This window comes from Scylla paramamosain, chromosome 6 (genome assembly GCF_035594125.1).
Source record: "Scylla paramamosain isolate STU-SP2022 chromosome 6, ASM3559412v1, whole genome shotgun sequence".
NCBI lineage: Eukaryota > Metazoa > Arthropoda > Malacostraca > Decapoda > Portunidae > Scylla > Scylla paramamosain.
The window spans coordinates 31,464,497-31,476,996 of record NC_087156.1 but is presented as its reverse complement, the minus strand read 5'-3'; the positions used below and the strand labels follow the sequence as shown (position 1 = coordinate 31,476,996).

General features: G+C 43.1%; 1 long non-coding RNA gene across 2 annotated transcripts in view; it reads right to left on the bottom strand.

The window, feature by feature from the left end:
* LOC135101599 (uncharacterized) overlaps positions 1-12,500 on the bottom strand; it is a 267,993-nt gene that overhangs the window by 173,785 nt on the left and 81,708 nt on the right. The window lies entirely within an intron of this gene.

Sequence of the window (12,500 nt, the reverse complement as noted above, 5' to 3'; positions counted from 1 at the left end):
CACCCTTCCCTTACACCCTTTTGCCCTCCCTACACTGCACTTTCCCCTCCCTTTCCCTTTCCTTCCTCCCTTTCTTCCATTCTACCTCTTTCCTCCCACTTCCCCCCTTTTCCTGTTCCTTCTCTCCCTCCCCGTCCGTACTCCTAATGGCTCTACGGGTGAGTACAGTTCTCATTAATTTTCGAAAGTCCACGGACTAAACAGCCTTCTCTCCCTCTTGACGGTGCTGTCCCGAACGATAATTAATGAAAAATTAAGAAGCCGAGTGAAAAAAATCGTCGGGGAATAGAAATAAGTTTGTTAATAAAAGAAAAAAGTGGACGAAGATTTAGGGTACACACACACACACACACACACACACACACACACACACACACACACACACACACATACACACACACGCGCACACACACGCACATACAAATTGCCGCAGCGGTATATAAATGAGTTTTTGAATGGCATAAAAAAAAATAAAATGGACAATGATTATGGGTGCACACACACACACACACACACACACACACACACAGACCCTGCCCTCTCCCCACCAATCCCCACACACACAAACACAGAAAAGCCAACACACTTAGTAAATCTTTCCCAAGCCATGTATGAACGAACGAAGAAGAAAAAAAAAAGAATAAAACCCCAAATGAAAGTATCCAAACCCTTTAACCAACATGAAAGAACAGGTAGCCAACCACCATTGCGCCGCGGAATCGATAGATCAGCCAACAAGAGAGATCCAAGGACGGCGCAGTGCCCTGGAAAATCCTAGTTACCCTCCCAATGTTTACTTCTCTCAAAGCTGGAAACAAGTGAGGATCGTTGATGAGCATATTAACTCTTTCGCGTACCTGAACTGTTCTTTGTTGACGAGGAGGAGGAGGAGGAGGAGGGAGAACATGGAGGGAAAAGAGACGAGGAGGAGAAAGAGAGAAAGAGAGAGAGGGAGCAAAAAGGGGGAGTAGGGCGTGGGAAAGATAAACAAGGGATGTAGAGGACGGAGGCTCAGGTGGAACGAGTTATTATTGTGATTTATTGAAGTGGATCACTAATTGGCGGCGTCAGTAGGGCTCCGTACTCACGTAGGGGGTGGACGGGGAGCTGGGGAGGGAGTGGAGGGAGAGACAGTGTGGTAGGGAACGAAGTGGAAGAGGAGTGGAGGACTGGATAAAAGAAGAGATAGAAAATGTGAGTGAAGGGAAAGATGAGGTGGAGAAAGACGCGATGAACGAAAAACAAGCCAAGACAGAACAGATGTGGATGAGATGAGTTGCGAGTTAGGTATATGAAAGTTAAGCAGATGAGAAAGATTAAAGAAAAACGTAGTAGGGTTCCAGAGAAAGAAAAAAATATAAGATCATCAACTGTTACGCTTTGTCTATACAATTCCTGTCACTTTCTCTCACCGCGAGGATAATCTGGGCAGAAACACGGGGCGCCTCCACATCAAGAGCTATAGACGGCCTGTTGTGCTAAATTTCTCCCCGCCAGCAACCCTGAAACTCAGACCTCGCCTGCATAAAATCATTACCTTATCGGGCTTATCCTGACACCGCGCCATATTGAGCCCAAACCTGATTCTCATGATCCTGTTTTGCCTCAATTCCCCATCACTCTCTTTTACGGAAAATGTACATATGGGAAGTGGTGCTGGGGAGAAACAAAGAAAAGATTGAATTATTATGAAAAATCAAATATTTCCACAGGGACATATCTGATCTCTGCTTGTATTGAAACTTTTTTTTTTTTTTTGCATAATTTCTGTCTGTGTCTGCCGGTCTGTGTTCGTCCATAAGGCACATTCTCTCTCTCTCTCTCTCTCTCTCTCTCTCTCTCTCTCTCTCTCTCTCTCTCTCTCTCTCTCTCTCTCTCTCACCTTATCATCCGCCACTCCCTCACACCACTTCACACCCATAATTACTGTACGTAGCCACTTCATTTCCACTTCTCAGCTGGAGAGAGAGAGAGAGAGAGAGAGAGAGAGAGAGAGAGAGAGAGAGAGAGAGAGAGAGAGAGAGAGAGAGGGGGAGTGTGAAGGTAAAAAAAATAAAAATAAAAGGGAGGGGGAGGAAACAGGCACGATCTCTAACCATATTTTCATTATACGGAAATGGGAGTTTATCAGAACACCATATGATCACCGAGAGAGAGAGAGAGAGAGAGAGAGAGAGAGAGAGAGAGAGAGAGAGAGAGAGAGAGAGAGAGAGAGAGAGAGAGAGAGAGAGAGAGAGAGAGAGAGGAGAACGGAAAGGAAGAGAGCGTAAAAGGAAGGGGAACAGAACGAAGAGAGGAAGTAGAGCAAGAATAAATGATGTAAGGAAGTATATAAAATGTCCGGAAGAAGAAGAACAAGTATTATAAAACAGGACACACATATAAATAATTCTGCTATCCTGTGACACTCAAAGGGAGGGAGAAGATAACCTAAGATGAATATGGGAAAGCAACGTAATGGATGAGAAAAGAGACAGAGAGAGAGAGAGAGAGAGAGAGAGAGAGAGAGAGAGAGAGAGAGAGAGAGAGAGAGAGAGAGAGAGAGAGAGAGAGAGAGAGAGAGAGAGAGAGAGAGAGAGAGAGAGAGAGAGAGAGAGAGAGAGAGAGAGAGAGAGAGAGAGAGAGAGAAAGACGAGAGAGAGAGAGAAAGCAGCACGAATGGACAGATAAAAAGAAAGAGGGAACAAAATGAGAAGAAAAGAAGAGACAAACAAGGAATAAACGAAAAGAAACGACGAAATGAGAGAGAGAGAGAGAGAGAGAGAGAGAGAGAGAGAGAGAGAGAGAGAGAGAGAGAGAGAGAGAGAGAGAGAGAGAGAGAGAGAGAGAGATTCACGAAACATATATAGGAAAGGAGTGAAAAATGATAAAAAAAGGAAAGGGGAGAAAATGTTAAAGCAGGCAGGGGAAAAAATACAAAAGGAGGGAAAATGAAATAAAAAGAAGGAAGTAGGACAGAAAAAGAAAACGCGAAAGGAAGGAAAATAAGGAGAGAAAGAGAGATAAGAGAGGGAAAGGAGGGACAGAAAATCACGAGAGAAGCACAAAAGGAAGAAAGAAAAGAAAGGAAGAGAAAGAAGGAGAGAAAATCACGAGGGACAAATAAGGAAGAAAAATGAGGAAGGAAAGCGATGGAAAATAGGGAAGAGAGAGAGAGAGAGAGAGAGAGAGAGAGAGAGAGAGAGAGAGAGAGAGAGAGAGAGAGAGAGAGAGAGAGAGAGAGAGAGAGAGAACCATGAAAAAGACACGACCGTAATAAATACAAGAAAAAAGGAAAACATGAAAAAAAAGAAAACAAGCAAAGCAACAAGAGGAATAATAGGAATAAAAACGAGAAAAAAAGAAAGAGGGAAGAAGTGAGAGAAGAGAGAGAGAGAGAAAAAAGAAAAAAGAAAAAAGAGGGGGCCACGCGCTATACCCATCACTACATACCACACTCAATGCCGCAGCGTGTGACAGTCTGGGAGGCCGCACCACGCCCTTGCCCCCTCGCCTCATTACAGTAAATAACACCTTATCACCGCCGCCCATCGAAAGGAGGGCTAGGGGGAAAGTACAGAAAACAGCCAACCGACCCAGAAAAATATGTAAATAAGGAAAAAGTGCAATTATGAAAAAAAAAGGGTAGAAAGGCCATGAAGGAAGAAGGGGGAGTGAGAGAGAGAGAAAGAGGGCAAGAGAAAATAACGAGGGAGGAATGTGGGGAAGAGAGGAGGGCTAGGGAGAGAAAGAGAGAGGAGTGCGTGTGAGGGAGGGCAAAAGGGAGTAAGGGGGTGGAATATAGTAGCAGAAAACAAGGGGGAATAAATTCTGAGGAAGGAAATTAATGTTTTTTTTGAGATAAGACTGCGAGAGGAATGGCCATATTGGAAATGGGTAAATGGAAGAGGGTGTGATGAAGGCAGACTGGGATAAAATTGACCGAAGACTTAAAGAAAAGCTAAAAATGCAAGAAAAGAATGGAAACTACACAGAAAACGGATGAAAGTGGAAGTGGTGGTAGGAACAAGGCACAAGTGAATGGAAGGGGGCAATGGAAAGGCATAATCAAAGAGGAGGGAGAATAAAACATAAGGGGAAGGGAAGAAGAGAGGGAAGAAGAGAAGGGAAGGGGAGAGAAAGGGGTTCGAAGAACGCGTACATAGTATATGGAAGGGGAGGAGAGAGGGAAAGAAGGGGAGAGAAAGAAAGGAGGCAGGAGAATACATATACGGAAGGGGAGGAGAGAGGGGATGTGAGGTGTAGTAGTAGTAGTAGTAGTAGTAGTATTAGTAGTAGTAGTAGTAGTAGTAGTAGTAGTAGTAGTAATAGTAGTAGTAGTAGTAATAATGAGAAGCACCGAAGTATCACGTAGATATTGCAAGAACAACCTAAATATGAGCAAAATAATGATGACGATGCTGCTGTTAAATACTATAACGATCAGCCTGTATATGTTAGCTACTGAAGGACAATCACGTCTCTTGGAATAACTTGAGGGACTGACCCAAACACTACACGCTGGCTACAGGTACAGTCCTGGCGGGAGACACAGCGTGGACAATGCCAAAGTGAGGGGGTTTAATCGTCTCGTCACTTTTAAGTCATTCATTTCATTCATTCATTCATCTAACCATGTCACGGATCACTTTTCTGTTGCTGATGCTTTCAGTGCAAAGACATTGGTTTCATTATATTGCTGCTGCCATTAGAGGATATCATCAAGTTAAGAACGATGCTCTTTTTACTGAAGTTGGGCTTTGGTCAAGGGTAACAAAAATGGAGAAAAGAGGAACCATTAAAAACGTCAGGCCCTGAAGAGAACAGTCAGAAAAACAATAAAAAACAATCATTCCAAGTGTCTTGAAACTTCCTCCATGAAAGATTTTAAATGATAGGCAGGACAATATACAAAAAAAAAAAAAAAAAAAAAAAGATAGAATTTCCTGAGTTTAGCAGTAAAAGTGATGGAAGACTGAAAATACTGGTTAACTCTTGCAGTAGGGAAGTGGCTAGAATAAAAGCCAAGTGGAAATAAATCATATAATTACTCAACCATCACGACTGTCTTATTACTCTATAATGACTAATCAATAGCTTTTTTGAAGTTTGGGGGCTGTCTGTAGTACTAAATGGGGTAAAAGTATTATAGTATTAATCCCTCTTTGAGATTATGAGAAACAGACGTACTGAAATTTTGTGTAGTAGTAATAATTATAAAATATTCTCTCTCTCTCTCTCTCTCTCTCTCTCTCTCTCTCTCTGACAATGACATCAATTACTAAAAGTAGTGTTTGTGTGAGAGGAGCACCACCAAAGACGACACGCAAAGCCGGAGGAGTAAGTAAGAGAGTGTTGGGAGCGGTCACGGTTCAAACCCTGACCTCACCTCATGTACGAGTATGTGTCTGGCTTATTTATAAATGTACATCCCGTACGCTTATATGTACTGCTGCTACTGCTACTACTACTGCTACTGCTGCTACTACTATTACTACTACTACTACTACTACTATTACTACTACTACTACTACTACAAAACAAAACGATGCTGAATTTAGAGCATAACTGCAATCTCTCTCTCTCTCTCTCTCTCTCTCTCTCTCTCCTCTCTCTCTCTCTCTCTCTCTCTCTCTCTCTCTCTCTCTCTCTCTCTCTCTTATCCTATATCCATTACGGTTCATCTTATGCCCCAATCCGTAACCCTCCCATTATCCTTCTGTACCATACATCATCATTCCCTTCCGTCACTCCCCCTCTTCCTCCTTACCCCTTATCCCATACCACCTTCCTACTCCTCTTCTTCCTACTTCCCCCCCTCTCTCTCTCTCTCATCGAACCAAACGGAACCTCCATCTGTCTGGGATTTATCTCATATTCATTAGGCACATCGGCAGCTCAGGCCCAATGGAGTTTGGCCGCCGTGGAGCATCAAGTGGCGGGCGCACGCTGCTGATGACGAAGGATAGAAAGAAATGGTGTCCCGGTATTCATTTTCTGTTGATTTCCTGGTGTAGTGTTTGCTGTTAGTGTCTTTAATGTTTGTGGTGTTGCTGTGTTACGTGATCTGTTGTTGTTGTTGTTTTCTGTTTAGGTATGTTTGTGTGTTTTTTTTTCTTTTTCCTTTCTTTCTTTTTTTTTTTCTCTTTTGGGTAAATAATGATCTGTTTTTGTTATTTTTTTTTGTGATTCGTGAGTGAAATTCGTTTTGCTGCTTTGTTTTTTTTTCTGTGTGTGTGTGTGTGTGTGTGTGTGTGTGTGTGTGTGTGTGTGTGTGTGTGTGTGTGTGTGTGTGTGTGTGTGTGTGTGTGTGTGTGTGTGTGTGTGTGTGTGTTTGTGTGTGTGTGTGTTTTCAGTAGCATTATAAAACATTCTCTCTCTCTCTCTCTCTCTCTCTCTCTCTCTCTCTCTCTCTCTCTCTCTCTCTCTCTCTCTCTCTCTCTCTCTCTCTCCTGACAATGATATCAATAGAGATAATCAAGAGAGGTGTTAATGGGAGAAGAACGCTGTCAAGGGCGACACGCACAGTTAAGTAGAGGAGTAACTAAAACAATGTTGGCCGTGATCATGGGACAAACCCTGACCGCACAACAAGGAAGTGCCTCGCCTTTCTGTATTTGTGCATCTCATACGCATTTACATACTGATGGTACTGCTGCTGCTATTATCATTGGTGCTGCTACTACTGCTATTAATGATATTGCTGCTACTACTACTATTACTGGTGTTACTACTACTACTATTGCTACTACTATTACTACTACTATTACTACTACTACTACTACTACTACTACTACTACTACTACTTCTATTACTACTACTACTACTACTGCTATTACTACTACTACTACTGCTGCTGTTGCTGTTGCTACTACTACTACTATTACTGTTACTACTACTACTGCTACTACTACTACTACTACTACTACTACTACTACTACTACTACTACTACTAATAATAATAATAATACTACGTCTACTGCTGCTTCTACTACTACTACTACTACTACTACTACTACTACTACTACTACTACTACTACTACTACTACTACTAAAAATACAACATCACTATTACTACTAACATTACCATCATCGCAATCATTATTACCTTCACCATCACCAACATCATTACTGTAATCAGCGAAAGGTGAACCAGCTTTGCCCACCAGCAGTCTCGCGGCCGGCAATGCCCACACGCCCCTCACACATCAGCAGGTGATTAATTCATTCCCAGTACTCAGTGACCCCCGCGAGCAGGCCGGTTCGCAGGAGTAACGCAGTGGCCTCATAAATTAAGTTTCTGTTCACGACAGGACAGCAAGTCACCTAAACTGCCCGTTCGCGAGGCTCAGCCATACATATCACTGGCTAAGGCACAGAGGACAAGCCGGTATTAGCCATATATATAAATGGAGAAGGGGCGTGTGTGTGCCTGGTCGCGGACGTTTATCCCTGAGAGTCACGCCGTGGCCTGACTCAATATGGATCTTCTCACAGGATTTGTTATGAATGACGCTTCTTACTAGAGATATAGTGTGAAATACATGAGCTCAAGTGTATCAATATCTTTAAGAGTAAACAACATGAAATCATGTAACCAGATTAGCCTTTGACGGACTTCTCACATTGACGAACAACTTAAATGATTATTAAGTAGGTCGCTGTAGCTGTACATGCTGGCCGGCCATGAAGACATACCACTGGTCTTCTCCTAAACGGCCATGCTATCGTCCCCTTAGAATTAATCCTTGATATATAGGAAGTGTTCTAACGTCTTACTACGCCTCTCTTGGGTGCTGGCCACTGCCCTGCTGGTCCTGCTAACGGAATCAAGTCTAATCTTCACAAAAGCACTCTATGTTACTCTTTCTGAATTTTCAGTGAGGAAATATGTTCATATCTTCACTTTGCGGCTTCCTACAAACAAGAAAGAACCAAAACACTAATAATTAGTTGTCTGAAACTATCTGATTTTGAAAAGAAAACTAAACCACGTTTTTTCCTTTAAAACCCCAACACCAGAAAAGGAAAGAAAAAAAATCACTGTAACTCGATGGGCAGTCATTTCACCAGAATTATACGCCGCTGGACGAAAGGGTGACAAAGCATATATCATATTTTTGCCACTAATATTCCTTTCCCCGGCGGTGTTTTCCGATACATTTTTTTTTCTGTAAAGAGAGATAGACAAAAAGCCAGAAAAAAGAAAACCAAAAAACAGAACGAGAGAAAAATATAGACAGAATGACATAGAAAGATAACCAATTAGAGGCAAAAAGGGACAAAAAAATAAACACTTCCCCGGAGAGTTGAGAGAAAATCAGCGAGAGCGAGAAGCCCATGTAACTGAGCCAGAATCTCTTCAGTGTTTAATTAAGCCTGGGAAAAGCGACAGAAAAGGTATTCCGTTCTAAAGAGAGAAAAAAAGAGAGAAAAAAAAAAAAATGGTGTTGCTTTTGAGCCAGATCAAACTGCATCTCTTTCACGTCAGGACAAAACCTTTTCTATGAGAGAGAGAGAGAGAGAGAGAGAGAGAGAGAGAGAGAGAGAGAGAGAGAGAGAGAGAGAGAGAGAGAGAGAGAGAGAGAGAGAGAGAGAGAGAGAGAGAGAGAGAGAGAGAGAGAGAGAGAGAGAGAGAGAATACTGAAACCTAATACAGTTACAAGGACACGAAAGAAACAATGCTAAACTTCCACAATCACGCAATAGTCAGAGGCACGTGATGATTTGAGACGGCGGGTAGTGACGTGAAGGCCGCGGACGAGGAGATGAAGTGAAGGCATAGCAGTGATGTCTCAAGGCTGAATCATGACAAGAAGGAGCAGCTGAGGCTTACCTAATCAGCGGCCTTTTACTCCTCTCATTAGTCCCTCCTATTAATAACTTTTGTCCCTTGTGCATAATTAATTAATCGTGCAGGAAGGAGAGGGTGTTGTGTGCCCTTGCTATAATGCATTAGGCCATTCTGCTTATCAGTGCCTGCAGTGTGTATGACAAGGGACGTTAGTGAGTCTTAACCCTTCTTTACTGGTGTGGTCGTCCTTTGTCAACTTAAAGGCTCTGTAAAACATTGCTTGTATCGACATCGTAAAAAAAGATGGAATAAGAGGTTGGTTTTGCTTTACTAGGTTATATAACTTTTGAGAGACCCTAGTGGAAGGACAACTGTAAGTAGTTATGGGAAAGTTGTCCAGCGGTGAAGGGGTTAATTACATACGCGTCAAAGAAGAAATAAATCACCAGCAGGGAAACAATATACGAAGTAAATTGAGTAAAAGGAATGCAATGATATAAAAAAAAATCAAACTCGAAGTGTGATAATCTCAAGGACCGCATGCGAACTGTTTATACTCTTATGTAAACCTATAAAAACATACACGTATGATTAACGATTCAGGTTTGGTATATAAAGTCCTGGGCATCAGCGTTAGGCGCGAGTGACTCATTGTTGCTGGATCAGCCCGTCTGAAGTATATTACTGGTAATCAAGATACTGAACAGTCATTAGCATCATTAGGAAAATGCATCAGCCTTAACAAAATAATACAAGTAATTAAAAAAGCGTAAAAAGATAAAGAGCTCGAAGTGAAACGTATTAGTATAGACATTTTTTCAGTACTAAAAATCTTGGTGTCAATTAGTGATTGAGGGTAATATTGTTTACTGAAGGCCTACAGTCAGCATTCCTGCGAGCACCGTCCTTTCCCTTCCACTCAATGCCATGTGGGGACACGGAGGGCCCCCTGCTGCTGCCGCCATCACGAGCCCCGCTGTGTGTGTTGACTGATCGCTGCCGCCAAGACACTTTTCTTTCTGTCTAGAATGTGTATTGACAATTACGTACATGAGATTTTACAACTACGCAGAAATCAGAATTTGTTTCAGTCACGAAACTGTCAGGTATACATGACTTACAAAAACTGTTTTGTATATATATATATATATATATATATATATATATATATATATATATATATATATATATATATATATCATATATATATATATATATATATATATATATATATATATATATATATATATATATATATATCAGCATTTATGATAACGAATGTGAAATTCTTCTAACTTAATTTGTTTAAAAAGCAACTCAGACTAACAGTGGCACATGCCATGACGAACACACAATTCTGAAGACTAGCGTCATGCGTCGCTCAGCACTACCTCAGCATTGTCATACAGGCGCGTAGCGAAACAACAGCCGCCACCTCACAGCATCACGATGCCGCGCTGCGGGGCATTGGATGTGATGCGGGGATTGTCTGTGTCCGCCACGCACGTGAGCGGGTGGCGGCGAGGACCCAGCAGCTGCTGCGGAGTTTATCACGTGACAGTGTGTATTCCTGACCGCGCAGAGGAGGCCGAACCCGCACCCTCCACGCACGGAAACTTCACCTTTGTGCGGCGCGGAGCGTGGGGCGGAGAGGGACGAGTCGCCCTCCCTGCGTCCCGTCCATGTCGGCACGGTCTGCGGCTCCGTAAAATGTTTAACCTATTCAATAAAAGCGCAGAAGCAAACAGAGATAAGAGAAAGATTACGTTTAATTATTATTGATGGAGGCTGGCGGCTGTGCTGTCTCTGGCCTGAATTTGGAGGATTTTTCCTTTATCTCGAGGTTTGGTAAAAACACACTGCCTGGCCTGGAAGTGCAAATTCTGTAGGGATCATCGCAATATACGGCCATTAATCATCTTTATTGTGTGGCGCAGGCCGGCCGGATATCAATGGTGACGGCCGCTTATGAAATTTGATCTGCCCATATGTCGAGGAGCGACGATGAACATTCATGATCCGTAATGGCCATGAACCTGAACACGTTAACTTTCTGAAGAGGTTAATAATGTTACAGTGAACCTCTCCATCATTACTGGTGAGTTGCTTGACGCTACCACCACCACCACCACCACCACCACCACCACCACCACGACCGTCCACGACCTACCCATCAACCCTTACATGACTCCACGACAACTCTAACTCCGCCAGAGCATAGACCATCACCACCACCACCAACAGCATCAATCCCTTATATAATGTGGAAGAAACGTCCCGCCCTTCCCTTCCCTTCCCTTCCCTTCCCTTCCCAACATAAGAAGCTAAATTGGCACGTGGTTCGCCCTGACTCAGCCTCGTGCACCCGGACTTCCCTCACACCATGTCCTCGCCTCCCTTCCTCTGCCCTAAACACTCATCTCGGGGGCGAACATTAATGACTCAAAGATACCATCGCCGCCCCTGAGGTAATTACCAGGCCGTTCTCGCTGTCCCACCACTGGTTATGGCGCTAAAAAGAGGGTTGGGAAAGAGGTTATTTAATTAAGTTAGCGATATGGCAGAGGCTGTAAGGGAGGGGAAAGGGCGGGGGGGGAGAGGGAGGATTGTATAGTGGTCCAGCTGCCGCCTTTAGCCAATCACAGCACGCCATGTCATCCTACCAGCTAAGATGACTTTGATTTTAGTTGAGATGTATTAACAAAAATCTGTACATTCGTCGCTCAAGAAATCACCCTTCAAGATTTGAGATAATCTCCATAAGTGGAAGGTTCTCACGACTTCTACAACAGTACTTCAAAATACCTCCGATAAAAAAAAAAATAGGTAAACGTAGAAACCAAATCGTTCCATATGCAAATACAGCAAAAAAGGAAAATACACAGATTCAGCCTCTTGTCACTTGGGCAAAAAGTCTAAGTCACTCATTTAAATTGGATTATCAGCTGTGGTCTATATGACGGGGCGTGAGGGAGCATGGGCCGCACGGATCACCGCCCCTCATCTCAACACAGTGCTGGCCGGCCTAGTCCCTCAACCCTCACAGGCCCCGCGCGGGAGAGTGTAAAAAAAAAAAAAAAAAAAAAAAAAAAAAACGGCCCTATAAGTGATTCAATGCTGTATATCATTCGCTTTCGGACATATAATCCTCGTCAACCGTGGCTGGTCAGGTCACTTCGGTCTGGGCATTGCAGGAAGGGTGGACGCTGGAGGGCAAGGCACTGGTACCAGTGTGTGTGTGTGTGTGTGTGTGTGTGTGTGTGTGTGTGTGTGTGTAAATGTCACTTACAGAATTTCGGATGAGTGGACATGCTTTGGCTGTGGAAACGGGCGTATGCAACAAGGGCGGGTGAGGCAGACTCCCAGTGGAGGAGAGCTTGTGTCCATGCGGGGCCACACAGGCTGAGCTGCCCGTGTCTGTCCCATGCAACAGGGCATTCGTAATTCCTCTGCGTTTGATGCCGCAGATCAGTTTGTGGCTACACCAAGCAATACTGTTAGCCAAGTCATCCATACGGTACTCCATACCTATACATGATTTATGCATGATTCATGATTACTCAAACACCCTGAATTGAAGACATCATATTGTCCTTTTGTTTATGTTATGAGTTTGCCTCAATGTGGATGCATTTCAGTTAATTTACATGGACTATTACGTACCGAGACTTTTATAAGTTACTGTGTAACATACTTGATTATGTGCTTTTTAGGATAATAGTAACAT